General features: G+C 35.6%; 1 protein-coding gene across 3 annotated transcripts in view; it reads left to right on the plus strand.

Moving 5' to 3' along the window:
- Positions 1 to 15,987, plus strand: part of XIRP2 (xin actin binding repeat containing 2) — a 310,207-nt gene that overhangs the window by 134,789 nt on the left and 159,431 nt on the right. The window lies entirely within an intron of this gene.

A 15,987-nucleotide genomic window follows, 5' to 3' on the forward strand; every position in this document is an offset into this window, starting at 1 on the left:
TTGACTGCTCTCCCACAGCCTTCTGTAGGAGAGTTCTGTGAGTCACTTTCTACATGAAGGGTAAGTTCTGGGAAGATGAGTCCCTCAGGCCACCACCAGGCAGATTGGGCCACATATACAAACTCCCAGTATGTTCACGGGGACTACTCTGTTCCTTCTAGTACTGGGACCAGGAATCTGCACTGGGGGCACAGGCCAGCTCCCATGCCAAGCTGGTAAGGGGTGGGGGAAGAGCCAGCCAGGATGCCATGAGATCCTATTGCTTTGAAGTAGCCTTTTACTTGATTTGTTACTCACCCTGTTACTACTTGTCTTTACCTGTTTTCTGGAGCTTTGAGAAAGATATTTTTCCCAATTCTTGCCAGTTGTTCAAAGCTTCTGTGGGGGGACAGAGCCCTGAAGTGCTTCACTCTGCCATCTTGATCAGGGCAGTCCAGATAAGAATTTTTTAAATCTTTCTTCACTTTAAACTTGCATTTGGCCATTTAGTTAAAAGCTTTGTTCTGTTTTCTTAGGACTATTTGTTTACAATCACACTACTCCATGAGACTCTATCGTACTCACTACAGAAACTTGAAGCAGGAAAGCATAGTGGGGGAAAAAGTGTTAGAGTCACACAAATCTGGGTTTGTATATGGGTTTCATCAGAAAGGTGAACTTTGCCAAGTCATTATCCTCTCAGCCTCAGTTTCTTTATCCATAAATTTGACTTAGCATTACTTACCTCATAATGTTTTAAGAACTAAATGAGCTGAGGGGTCACTCTGGTGGTCACTCTTACACACAATATAGACAACCTCTTTTACGTTCTAATGAATTGGAATAACTAGCAGTAAATACCTGAAACTATCAAACTACACCCCAGAATCCATGAATCTTGAAGACATTGTATAAAAATGTAGCTATGAAGTGTGAGAATGTGATTGGGAAAGCCATATGGACCACACTCCCTTTTGTCCAGTGTATGGATGGATGAGTAGAAAAATGGGAGCAAAAAAAAAAAAAAGGCACCCAGTTTTTTTTTTTACTTTAATTTTTATTTTTAAAATTAATTTTTATTCTTATTATTTTTGTGTGTGTGGTAATGAAAATGTACAAAAATTAATTTTGGTGATGAATCCATGACTATGAAATGGTACTGTGAGCAAGTGAATATGCACTTTGTATGCCTGCATGGTATGTGAATATATCTCAACAAAAATGAGTTTAAAAAAAGAACTTAATGAGAAGTATGTAAATAATATATATTTTGTGGCATTCAATTAATCGTAACTATTATTACTATATCCATTTATTTTCAAGGGTCAATTCAGTCTTTGCTTTTCTATATTTAGTCATTTCACAAACTATATAGTTTTGAAAATCATATTACTCATATTTGTTATATCAGAATAACAAATTTATTGGCTCAATATTTCATGAGAGATCCATTTTTAAAAACAATAACAAATTACTTGCTGTATTCATTTATTTTGTATAAACAACAGAACATCTCATTGAGAGTCAGTATAGTTTATAAGAAAATGAATTGGACTGGGCATCAGAAGTCCTACTTTCTAGTACCTCATTTGCACCATTTAATTAAAGGAATGATCTCAGATGTTTTATTTTAAAAGCCTCAAAATAATCAGCTATAACATGGTTGAATGAATTATCTTCAACCTCCCAGTCAGAGAGAGTACATATTTGCTAACTTGAGGTTCAAATTGCTTCCAGCTTTAACGTCTACAATTTGTGTGGTTTTTAACTCAATATAACTCCTATTAATCATTTTTGTATCCCTATCACCTAGAACACTGTCTGGCCTATAGGGATATTACATATTTTTTATTTTATTTTTTCTAAAAGAAGGAAGGGCAGAAAGCATAAGGGAAGGTAGGAAGGAGGGAAGGGAGAAAGGAAGAAAGGGTGGCAGGGAGTGAGGGAGGGAGGAGGAAGGAATGTGAGAAGGCAGATATGTTTAGAAATGTGGCATAAAAAAAAACATTTCCTATTTATTAGACCTTTTACCCTGTGCAAAAAATATCAAAGAAAGATTGGGGGAGCTATTTGCTTTTTACAATTTAGCCCTCTTCACATTTGGAACAATTCACTCAAAGAGAAGCACATCCTTTCCAACCTTTTCACAGCGGCTTGGCCTGGGTATTGTCATCATTTCTCAGCAATGTCTAATTTTATGAGATTGCTAGAAGTTTTGTTTCTTAGTATCTCTGAGTTTTATTTTCTCTGTCCACTTTTATAAATATTATGGTTTACAGCCCATGCCAATATTTTCAAAGACACTTAAGAATACTCTTGTCTCTTTTAATAAGACTTGTCTTTCAAGCAAGGAAGTCCTAACTGCATTCATTTAGCCAATCCTCAGAATAGGCAGTTCTTTACTGGAGCTCTTTTTGAAGGTAAAATGGCTTCCTAGAGTGCAACTGTAATAATTTGTGGAGGATGTACTCATGACAGTGGGCAACAGATGTTTACTAATTAGGATAGAAAATGGTGGCTCATTTCTCTAGCTTCTTTTTTTTGAAATATAATGATCTTAAATTATTAGGTGTTCAAATGGTAGCTGAAAGTTAAGGTAACATTTCCAAAGAAATTTAGATGCGATTTATATGGCATCCATGCGATTTCTGCCTTCAGGTATACTCAGTCTTTTATTTTAATGTTGACACCCAGCTGAAAGTCTTTCACCTACTGTTGAAGTTAAAATAATACAACTGAAGGAGCTGAATAAATTGTTATGAAATACAGTTTCATGATGAATTTTCAGAAAACATTGTCTATTATATGCAAGAGAAAACCTATTGAAAGGGAAAAAATGAACTTGCAAAATGAATCAAGAAATAAAAGATAGACAGCTGATTTAAAGAAAATGAATGTAGAGGACTGGAGAGGGAAAAGATTTTATAAAAAAAAGGATAGTATCTTCTTCCTTGATTACAGTTTATAAGCTTTAGAAATACTCTTTCTTTGTTTAGCCTTATTTTGTTAGACTTCAGGTTGACTGTTCCATGTTAATTGATTACATGTTCAAGTTGTGAAAACAACTTTTGAAATGAAAGATTCATTATGTTCATAAACGTTGAATATATATTCATTCTGTGAGGAGGAGGGTTCCTAAGAAAATATTTTTCCCATTTAAGATAATAGTTCCTATGGTTCTTTGTTTCTTTCTTTCTGCTTTGTTTTCCTAAATTATTATGGGGAAAAGAAAAAAATTTTCAATGAAGGAACACCTTAGGGACAGTGAATGAAGTATTTAGGTGAGCTTTATCAAATTCCATGTAAGGCTCGTATTATAATCATTTTAAAGATAGTTTATGCTTCTCTGATATGACACTAATTACTCTCTCTAAATGTCTATGTTGAATCATTTACTCAATAAATAATTATTGAGAACCTAGGTACTGAAGATATACCATAGAAAAACAGACAAAATCTCTTCATTTATCAGTGCTGATTTTCAAGTGGGGAGACAAATATATATATATATATCAGTACATAAACAGTATGCCCTAAGTGCTGTAGATAAAAAAATCATTAATTGAAAAGCCATAGGATCAACTGGTATTGGGGAAGATTGTAATTTTAAGTAGCATTGGCCCAGCAAAGTTGCTGAAGTAAATTTAATTAAATATCTGAAACAGTTAAAAAAAAAAAAAAAAAGTGAGCCCTATGGATACGTGCGGAGCGAGTGTTTCAGCCACGATAGCAAGTGCTAAGCCTGAAGCAGCAGCAGCATGCCTAGCGCATCAGAGGAAACACGTATAAGCTACTGTAAGGGTTTGGTCTTTACCCAAAATGAAATAGGAAGCCATGAAAGCATAAAAGCTTTAAACATAGAAGTAACATAATATGTTTTAGGTTTTTACAGGATTAGTTTGACTCTCTGGTTGAAAATAGATTACTGGGGTCCAAGGGCAATAAAAAGGAAACCAGTTTGGATGCTATTGCAGTAATCCACATGAGGTATGATGGTGGCCTGGGCAAAAGTGGTAACATGAAAAAGTGATAAAATGTGGTTAATTTCTGTCTATGGTATTCTTTGCCATCACGATGATGTTGGTTATTTAGAGCAAGTAAAGATGCTGACAAAAAAAAGTTAAAATCATTATGTAAGAGCATGGAGGAGCTAACCAGATAGCAAGAAATTTCAGAGTAAACATAAGAGACAGAAAGAACCCAGAGAGATAAACAGGACCCTTAAATTGGCCTAGAGGATGCTTGCTGATTCTGCAAGAATAGGTGAGGTTTCGATGGAGTCTCAAGAAGAGGCAGAAATCAATGCCAGGGTGGTGCCAAAGGACAAGAATCTAATAGACTAAGACACATGTTAAGGTGGTACCCTGAAGGGCAATCAATGGCCTTATGGTAAGAGTGGCCTGGAAGCAAATCCAATCCCTTTCGATCCCAGGGGATTAAGCAAAGCAAAGAGATGGAAGGAAGGGAGGTGGAATAGTCCCATTCTCATTTGACGGGTTAGAAAACAGAAATATGTATTTTAAAAAAATGGATTAACTAGTGAGTTTGTTTACTGTTTGGACATAAGTCTCTGCTTTGGAGTCCTGGAATAAAATAATTTCTTTCTGAAAATTAGAATTCCAGTGGAACCTTTTCTTAGATTAGGGAACCATTGCTGGAGAGATGTACAGCCAATTCAATATCCACAACTTTCTTTAACCCTTATTTATTTAAAATTTTAACAAACATAAATTTTATTTTAAAATTGTATTAAGGAAATATGATTACTAAAATATTTTTGAAACAACAATATGTAATAACTTTCTGATCTAAGTATATACAATTCAATATAACTACTCATATTTAAATAAAATCAGGTAATTTGGCCAAAAATAATAAAGGATTTGCTTTTGAGTCTGCTTTTCAACTTTACACTAGAGAAAAAGTATATAATTGTCTAAATGCAATAATTATATATAAATTGGACACTTTAAACTGTTACGGTCCTAGAGAGAAACCAGAAAGGCTTCATTTCTTTCAATGAAAAGGAAACAAAAACATATAATATATGGGCACTTTCAGTAAGAAACTGTTATGTTAGTAAAAATTATCAGATGAATTGAATACTATTCTCGCAGAAAACGTTTTCAGTTTGTGTGAATTCCAAGTTTTATATTTCTTTCTTTATCTAAGATGAATAAAATAAGAGATCCCTAATTATTGGGACTGACAACAGAAATTATTTAATATAGATTCCTTAACTTATGAGAGGAATTAAACTATTTTAGAATTAAGAGAAACAAACAAAAGTGTATAGCTGACTTTGATATATTTTCCCTTGAATTTCTGAAAATTATTCCTACTTTAGTGATTCTTGAATTAATCTCATTTGGTACTTTATGTGAGAAGGACTAGATATCTGGGTGCAGTGGAATCATGTAATTACACCTATTAAAAATGTATTTTAGCCAATTACATTTAATCACATGAACCATTACAAGTTTGGAAACCAAGGGTCAACTGAAAATATTGTGGCATTACTACATTTCTGGTGACAGGGACCTTAAAATTTTCCATTGGAAATAATAATAAAGTTTAGATGGGCAAAATCTGGGATGTATAATGGATAAAATAAAGTGTGAAATTAAACAAAAAGTACAGAAATTTTTATGTGGAACCTGTTTTATAGCATTCTATATCTGCTCCTCTCCCTGCCTCTACCCCACAAGCATCAAGTTCAGTCAACGATGCCGCCTTACTCTTTGTCCTATCCAATTCTTTGTTATCCCTTATGTCTCAGCTCACATTCTCAATTCACTGCACCTCCAACTAGGTTACATTTCCATATGTTTCAACACCACTGCCACTACGCCACTTGAAGCCACTTCATCTTACTCCTGGCTTTCTGTGTGCCTCTTTACCAAGGTGTTCACTTCCACTCCATTCTAATCCTTTCTTTATATTGCAGCCACAATGATCTTTTTAAAATACAAATCAGATCATGTCAAGGTCCAGCTTTAAAACCTTCAATAAATTTGCTTATCTCTTAGAATATAGTTCAAAATCCATAATTTGACCCATAACATTCTACAAAGACAAGGCACCCAACTGCTTCTCCAGCCTTAACTACTGCCATGGCACCCTCCCGCCTAGTTCTCTGTGCTTCAGGCATTCTGACCTTCCTCCACTTCCTAGCACACAATCTTTGCTCTCTCAGATATCAGGCACATTGGTTTCCTCTCTGGAAACACTTCCTTATTCTTTACCCTAGCCAACCTCTACACATCTGTGCCGGTTTGAATGTATTGTGTCCCCCAAATGCCATTATCTTTGATGTAGTCTTGTGGGGCAGACATTTTGGTGCTGATTAGATTTGCTTGGAATGTGCCCCACCCAGCTGTGGGTGATGACTCTGATGAGATATTCCCATGGAGGCATGGCCCCACCCATTCAGGGTGGTCCTTGATCAGTGGAGCCATATAAATGAGCTGACTCAAAGAGAAGGAACTCAGTGCAGCTGTGAGTGATGTTTTGAAGTGGAGCAAGCTTGCTAGAGAGGAATGTCCTGGGAGAAAGCCATTTTGAAACCAGAACTTTGGAGCAGACGCCAGCCACGTGCCTTCCCAGCTAACAGAGGTTTTCCGGATGCCATTGGCCATCCTCCAGTGAAGGTACCTGATTACTGATGTGTTACCTTGGACACTTTATGGCCTTAAGACTGTAACTGTGTAGCCAAATAAACCCCCTTTTTATAAAAGCCAATCCATCTCTGGTGTTTTGCATTCTGCAGCATTAGCAAACTAGAACAACATCTTTCAGGTCTTAGCTTATATCTTAGCTTATATCTCATATTTGCTAAGAAAAGCATTCACTGCATGCCTAGACAAGGTCGTATTTCCATAGCTGTCAGAATTCTCCTTCATAGCAGTCATCATATATCTAATTACAAGTTCATTCTCTGTCTTCCCTTTTAGAGTCTAACTTCTATAAGGTAAGGTACTCCCTGCTATTTCCCCATGCTTACATATCCCCAATGCTAGGCATTTAATTAGCACTCAATAAATGTTTGGTGGTTAAGTGAATGACCCGATGAAAATGGAGTGGTAACTCGTGTACCACAACCCTAATTATCAACATAGGATACAGGCAGTGGGTCCTTTGTATACCGTTGGCTTTGTCCTCAGTTGAATCTCTTTCTGCATTACAAGATGGCTGTCACAGTTCTGGGCATCACATACATAGAGGACAATGTCCAGTGGGAGAAGAGCAACTATTAAGGGGTCTTTTTTTTAATAGCAAAGAAAACTTTTTCTAAAGCTCATTATTAGAGTCCCCTTCATGTCTCATTGCCTAGTTTGCCAAATATCCAAATATAAATAACCATACTTTCTATTGTTTTTTCAAGCACCAGTGATGTTCCATGATGAAGCAAATAGTTCAGCTTGCAACTATTACAAGCACATAAGCACATTTCCTCAAGACAGTCATTTTTCAGTAGGCAGACTAAATACATGCTTTTCATGCTATGTCACAAAGAATAGTAAAGTGATATGGACTCAGGAATCAAGATTTAATAAAATTAGTAATTTCCACTGCTTTAGCAAGAGCATTCCTTAAGTAAACCTGCCTACATATGTGTATGTGTGTGCGTTCTACTTGTTTTTACTGCAAGTGTGTGCCTTAGAACAGAGGTTAAATATAGCCCTCTGATAATTTTTAAAATAAAGTTATATGGGAACACAACCATGCTCATTTATTTATGTATTATCTACAAAGATTTTTAATCTTCAACTCCAGAATTTAGTAATTTTGCAGAGACTGTATGGTCTACAAATCTTAAAATATTTACTGTCTAGACCGTCACAGAAAATAATTTGCCAACACCTAGCATAGAAGAGTATCATAACTAGTATAGTATGATGTCACTGCCTTGATTTGTACTAAGATGCCAGCAGTTTTACCCACCATTGCTTTTGCTCAATTAGGGCAAATGTAAACTCAGTGAAAAAATAACAATTATTATGAAAGTAGTTTTGTCCTTATGGAACCACTGAAAGTGTCTCGGGGGCCCCTGAGATCTAAGGACTATGTTTTGAGAATAGCTGCCTTTGAGATTATAAAATGCATTCTTATCAAAAATCTAATATTCTTATCTCTTCTGAGACAATTCAGGAACTTTAAAAAACTTCAACTCATCTCCAAATAACCTACTCTTGACTGATATACAATTGCTGTGATGTAAATTCTCTCTATATTTAAACCCTATGAGACATAATTATTTTTATTTTATGCAGTTAATAGAAGTCAGTTATCTTTTCAGACATTGCTTTGTGCATCCCTGACTTCTATCTGTGATCATTTTCTATCTATGTAAAGGACACTTTAAAGTATTTTTTCTAATTGGCAGCTGATGATAATATATGCTGTCTTTTTATTTGTTTGAAAATGGCTTTATTTCACCAACATGTTGGTGAAATATTTTGGTGGATAAAGAATGAGATCTTCAATATACTGAAAGAAGAAAACTGTAAACCCTATATATCATTCTATTATTATTTACTGAGATGGTTTCTGATGAGAAGTTAGCTGACAGTCTCATTGTTGCTCTTTGAATGTAAACCAAACTGATTTTTCTTTGTCTTTTACCTTCAGCCATTTTCTTTGATGCTCCCAAGTGTCATTTTCCTTGTATCTATCATCGTTGGTCTATAGTGATTTTCAAATGTGTGACTTGATGTCTGTCAGTTTAGTAAAATTCCTAGTCAATTGTCTTTTCACATATTGTTTCTGCCTCATTCCCTTTTCCCTCTCATACTGAGGTTCCCATTATACTTATGATAGACCTTTTCACCATATCCCCAGTAGTCCTTAGGTACTTATCTGTATTTTGCATCCTTGCTTTAATCTGTTTTTCAGTTTATATATATTTTTTCTGACCTGTCTTCCACCCTCTTCAACTGTGTCTAATCTCTTTCAAACCTTTATATTAACTTCTTCACTTAAAATATTTTATTTTTTATCTTCTAGAATTTCTGTTTGGCTCTTTTGTAAAAAATTTCAAGTTCTTTAATGAAATTCTTAAACTTTGTCTTTTCTTTTCCTTGAACATAATAATCATAGTTTGAAGTCTGTATCTCATAACATCAAGGGTTCTAATTTTCTATTTTATGTTGCTCTCATGGTCAGATGGCCTTGTATCCTTATGTTGCTGGGTATTTCTGAGTTAGTGTTGGGTCTTCGTATGAAAAATTTTAGTGATACAATTATATGGTATTTTCTTCCTCCAGAAAGAATTAATGATTACATCTGGAAGGCTTGTTCTGGCTACTAGTTATCCTGGATCATACTGGAAAGATATCCAATCTGGTAATCCAATCAGAAATTGACATAATTTGAAGCTGGTCTCAGTGCTAGTCAATTATCAGTTCACCCTTTCTTTCAAATTATAACATTCCGGAGTCTAATCTCAAAGCCTGGGACTTCCACCATATCTCCCCTCCTTGGGGGAAACTAAACTCCAGTTATTTGTCACTGTAGTCTTTGCAGTCTGTCAACAAGCTTGCTCAATTTCTCAGACCCTTAGCCACTTTTTATGGCATTCGCAGCTCCAAAGGTGAGGATCACTTCTCTGGAGATGCTTCTCCTGGATCTTGGCCCTATAAATCTATACCTTGAAAACTTTCCAATGTCTTCAAACAACTTCTAAATATTTTTATCCAGCTTATACAATTGCTGTTGGTTAGAGAGTTGAACCAAATTACCTAGTCTACTGTTGTTGATAGTAAATTCTGTATTGGTTAATATCTATTTCAGGGCCCATCCTGTATATCACTCTTCTTCTGCTCAACTCCTTTATACATTCTTTGCCTTTGAGTACCACGTAGTTCTAATTTCATGTTATTCTGATATGTTCACTTTTTAATATCATGGCTTTCAGAAACACTCTCAAAGTTTTCTCAGTCTCTCCATCTGTAAATAGTATTTTCATGCTTTAACAAGAAAGTTCCAATCAATTGCACTTCTCTGTCTCTAACACATTCCATTTAATTGCACAGAACAGTATAACATTAGCACTTTAAGTAAAAAAAATTGTAGAAGGCATCCAACTAATTAATATACTTTTTTATGGAAAAGGTATTTCTCCTATGTGGTGTTACAGTTTACTGGGATCTGCCTCTTGCAAGCTGAATTAAATTTTCATATTCAATCTAAAACACACTCTCACTGATCATCAGTCCTTGAACATTATAATAATTCTTGCTGATCACTCCTAAAAACTTTTCTTGACTTCTGAGATATATCATATACAGAATACATATGTAAATCAAATATGCCAATGCGATGACTCTACTGTGGTTTATCCAGGGATTGGCTTTAAGCAAGATACATAGAGGTAGAAGCTAATGGTTATTTGTGAGTTCTAGAGAGATTGGTTTAAGCAAATTACATGCCTGATACTGACCTAGAAAATGAAGGACCACTACTGAGGAACTTTTATTTGAGTGTAAAAAAGACTGAAGAAGCAATTTTTTAAATCTAGTGATATATAGCACATACGAAGGTGTTGTGGTTTGCTGATGCTGCCTTATGTAAAATACCAGAAATGGATTGGCTTTTATAAAGGGGGTTTATTTGGTTACAAAGTTACAGTCTTAAGGCCATAAAATGTCCAAGGTAAGTCCTCAACAATCAGGTACCTTCACTGGAGGATGGCCAATGGCTTCCAGAAAACCTCTGTTAGTTGGGAAGGCACATGGCTGGTGTCTGCTTTCAATGGCCATGGTCAAAATGTCTCTCTAAGTTGTAGCTCCTCTCTCACTTCCTGTGCATTCTTCAAAGTGTCCCTCTTGACTATAGCTCCTCTTCAAAATGTCACTCACAGTTGCTATTCACAAGGTCATTCACAGCTGCACTGAGTTCCTTCTGTTTGTCAACTCATTTATATGGTTCCAGTGATCTAATTTAGACCCACCCTGAATGGGTAGGGTAACACCTCCATGGAAATTATCCAAAGTGATCACCTACAGTTGGGTGGGTCACATCTCCATGGAAACATCCAATCAAAAGTTCACACCCTCATCAAAAAGATTAATCAGTCTGCCTCATAAGATTGCATCAAAGATAATGGCATTTTGGGGGCCACATCCAAACTGGCACAGAAGGGAGACAGGATTGAATGCTGTATTAATCTCTTATAACATTATGAGTGTACAATGGATGTCAAAGTGAAACATATTTGTACAAATAGTTGTAAAAGTGAAAATTATTTTTTATTCTCTAGCATCCCAACTTTAACTTATGCCAGATTTTAAAATTTGATTAATTTTTTAATTTAAACTTTTGGAAATTATATATATATATGTATGTATATATATATTCACACTTATAATTGTATGCATATATACAAATCTTGTATGCATCTTGAAATTTTAAATTTCAAGATGCATACAAGATTTGTTTTAACTCAAAAGAAAACTCTTGTATAGATTACTTCATATACTCCTCACTACAACACTGAAAAAAACAGAGGCCAGGAGAAACTTCACAGAAGTGACACAACCGGTAAATAGTAGAGTTGACCCAGGCTTACCTGATGTCCAAAGCCATGCTTTTCCCGCTATACCGTGTGATTTAAAAGGAGAAAAAAAAAACTTACTAAGTCAGATATAATACTAGTATTTACAAATATATAATTAATGAAAAAATGTGAATGGACTTCTGGCTATGGCTAGATTGTTAATTGGTAAAAAGTTGCTTGAGTAATGTTTATTTATTTAGATATCTTTCAAATCTCACATTTTGTCAAGGTGCATAAAATCTCTTAAGCTCAGGATATTTATGAATAGTAAATCATGTAACCATTGCTTGGAAATTACTGAGCCATATGTGATATAACAGCCTGTACTGGTTTGTCCATATTATGTCCCCCAGAAAAAGCCATATTCTTTGATGCAGTCTTGTGGGGCAGATGTTTTGGTGCTGATTAGATTTGCATGGAAATACACCCCACCCAACTGTAGGTAATAACTCTGATGAGATATTTCCATGGAGGCATGGCCCCACCCATTCAGGGTGGGCCTTGATCAGTGGAGCCATATAAATGAGCTGATGGGCAGAGGGAACTCAGTGCAGCTGTGAGTGATGTTTTGAAGAGGAGCTACAGCCAAGAGGGACACCTTAAAGAAAGCACAGGAGCTGCAGATGAGAGATATTTTGAAGATGGCCATTGAAAGCAGACTCTTGCTCCAGAGAAGCTGAGAGAGGACAAATACCCCAAGTGCAACTAAGAGTGACATTTTTGAGGAACTGCAGCCTAGAGAGGAATGTCCTGGGAGAAAGCCATTTTGAAACCAGAACTTGGAGCAGATGCCAGCCACGTGCCTTCCCAGCTAACAGAGGTTTTTCGGACACCATTGGCCATCCTCCAGTGAAGGTACCCGATTGTTGATGTGTTACCTTGGACACTTTATGGCCTTAAGACTGTAACTGTGTAACCAAATAAACCCCTTTTATAAAAGCCAATCCGTCTCTGGTGTTTTGCATTCTGGCAGCATTGGCAAACTAGAACACAGCCTTTTTAGAATTACTATTCCAGGGAGATATTTTCCCTCTAGTACCACCAAATTTTCCCCCATAGAGGTAGGTCACTAAAATCTAAATCGAACTTCCCACTGGCCTAAGAAGGAAACTGAAGGTAGTGTTAATTTTTTCAGCAGACTCCTTTAGTAATTATAGTCTATAATCACTCACCTGGGACTGAGTATATGTTGCATTGAATAGTCATTTATCTTTTTAGATTAAAAGCAGGTAAGCATCTTGCCTGCAGTAATCACTCAGGAAATGCTGATTGATATGGAATAAAAAAGCTCCCTTTTGCTAGATCTCTGTATGTTAATTCAGTCTCCTGACCTCTACTTCCCACCTTTATTCTTTCCATCATTAGTAATTCTCTGATTCCAAGCCTTGGGTAAAGTCACATTTTACCACATCTTTTCATTTCTTGTTAGAATAAATTATTGAGAACATGCAGAAGTTTATTTCTTAGATTTCTAATATCTGAAGGGTTTTTTTGTCTTAGTTTCTTTTTTATTGTATTATTTTTTAGGTGTTTTTTGTGGTTCTTTTTCCAGATCTCAAATTCACTACAACACAAGGAAAACAGCCTATTGAGCACTTTAGGTTTGTAACTTTGCAAAAAATGAAATTTACTCCACTCGTTTACTCCCTCTAATCCAATTTTAAAAGTATAATTAAAAAATTATTATATATTTCATATATACACTGGATTATTATTTAGCTGTAAAAAGAATGAGGAAGGTCTATACATGATGATATAAATAATTTCCAAGGTTTATTATTAAATAAAAATTAACGTATATAACTGCATGTAGACCATAATCCAGTTTGTATAATATGTGGAAATTATATATATTTTTATGCATTGACTATGAGTGAAAAGATATATATGAAAGCAGTTTCTGGGTTCTGGGGTAGAAGGGAGACTTACTTTTCATTCATACACTTTTTGTACTAGTCAAAAAAAATTATGACATGATTAAGGTGATTTTCAATAAAACAAGTAACACAATTCAAGATTTTTCAAAATTATGGTTACATAGGATATAGTCATTCATTAATCCAAGGACCATTTATTAAATCTCTTATAATGTGCCACCCATTAAACCTGAGTTGTTGTAGGAGGGGTTTGGGAATAGGCACGATAGGTCAAGGGGGTGTTATCAACATTCCTGAAAGGTAAAAATGAGTGCTCATCTGGCCAAGATAAATTTCATTCTCTGTGTCCAGGTTTCCTTAGTGCACATTAATGATCTCAACTGAAGGCTTTAATTGTGCATTGAGGAAAGTTAGTGGTTGCCCCTAGGGAGCTCTTTGAACATTGGTGATAGCTACTTGATTTGGATTAGCAAGGAAAACAATTCATAGGGAGCAAACTAGAGACTGTGGAAACAGAGTTTTTAGAATCAGAGATAAGGAGGGACATTGCAAAGTGTACCTGCAGAAAGAATCCTGTGGGACTGTGGCTGTTAAAGCTCATCTTTTCTCATTGGCCATCATTATATATCTTTAAATGGCTATTTGTGAGTCACTTTCTGTCAAAAACAACTGCAAATGATGTTCTCACAAACATTGGGGACTGACAGCTTGACGTGCTGAGCCCTCTGTCTTGGGACTGGCCCCTATGAAGCTTGTTGCTGCAAGGAGGGGCTAAACCTGCTTATAATTGTGCCTAAGTCTCCCCTGAGTACCTCTTTGTTGCTCAGATGTGGCCCTCTCTCTCTAACTAAGCCACCGTGGCGGGTGATCTTGCTGCCCTCCCCCCTTCGTGGGACCTGACTCCCAGGGGTGTAAATCTCCCTGGCAATGCAGGATATGACTCCTGGGGATGAATTTGGACCTGGCATCATGGGATTGAGAACATTTTCTTGACCAAAAGTGGGATGCAAAATGAAACAAAATAAAGCTTCAGTGGCTGAGAGATTTCAAGTGGAGTTGAAAGGTCACTCTGGTGGGCATTCTTACACACTATATAGATAACATTTTTTAGGTTTGAATACATTGGAATAGTTAGAAGTAAATATCTGAAACTACCAAACTCCACCCAGTAGCCTTGACTCTTGAAAACAATTGTATAGCAATGTAGCTTACAAGGGTGACAGCGTGATTGTGAAAGCCCTGTAGATCACACTCCTTTTATTCAGTGTATGTATGGACGAGTAGAAAAAATGGGGACAAAACCTAAATGAAAAATAGGGTGGGATGGGGGGGGATTTGGTTGTTCTTTTTTTCTTTTTATTTTTTATTCTGATTCTGATTCTGGTGTAAGGAAAATGTTCAAAAATAGATTGGAGTGATGAATGCACAACTATAAGATGGTACTGTGAATAGTTGATTGTACACCATGGATGACTGTATAGTATGTGAATATATCTCAATAAAACTGAATTTAAAAAAAAAAGCTGCAAAAATATGTACATTGCCATTCAAATAAACAACTTAACATTCAAGTAAACATTCTAGAGAAGCAAGTAGCTTCAAGACAACTAAAACTTAGTTTGAAAAATGCTGTGTGTGAAAACTACACTCACTATATCATTAACCCAAATATATTGCAATGAAGATTTTCACTGTCAATGTAGCATTTAAAATCGTGACTATGCCATTGCTTTTAAATAGAATAAAAATTTTAATACATGTTTTTTTATCTTCATAAAAGAACCATCTTCAGAAGGATCAGAAAGCTTTAGAGACCATCAACTCAATTTTCAGTACACATATCCTGTATCTGCAAGTGGTCTTAGTTCATAGAGTCAAATTTATTCCCCGATTTCCTATCTTTTTACAGGACTTTTTAGGTAGCAGAGTTTTGGTACTACTACTATTTGGTTTCCAAATGCATGATTTTTCCCTTAGAAATTCAGCTGTTATTCTTTATCTCTTGGAACAATTTATGGAAGTATAATTTTTATATACTGGCCTGTCAGATAGAAGGTGAATTCCTGTAAATAAAAAGAATGGAATCCTTTGGATATTTGCTACTGCAAAGTTTTTGTAGAATTAGCTTTATTCTTTCCCAAACTAAAAATCAGTAGTTATGATATCTGAATAGGATAATGATCTATCACAGAGGAAACTTGCTTTCATTTTGTTTTTTGACTTTTTTTTGTTTTTATTTTTTACATTTGTTGCTGATCTTTGTGATTTCCTTCTTCTAGATTTGCATAGTTACATCTTCCTCCCTCTCTTTTGCAAACCAGTTTTCCCCATAAATCTCAAGATATAGGGAGTCACCATGGCTTCCAGGGATTTATGTTGCCCAAACTCAGCAAACAGACTTAGCCAATATTACAGCAATGCTCTAGGCTATAGGAAAGCTGTTAGTCGACCAGATGTTATTACAGAGTAGAAAAATAGATTACTCTTTATTATATTTTGTTTCTACAGAAACCTTTCATAAAGTAGTTATACCTAAGGAAATACAGAAATTCCTTTGTAAGAAAACACTTTAGC

This window comes from Choloepus didactylus, chromosome 9, assembly GCF_015220235.1.
Source record: "Choloepus didactylus isolate mChoDid1 chromosome 9, mChoDid1.pri, whole genome shotgun sequence".
NCBI lineage: Eukaryota > Metazoa > Chordata > Mammalia > Pilosa > Megalonychidae > Choloepus > Choloepus didactylus.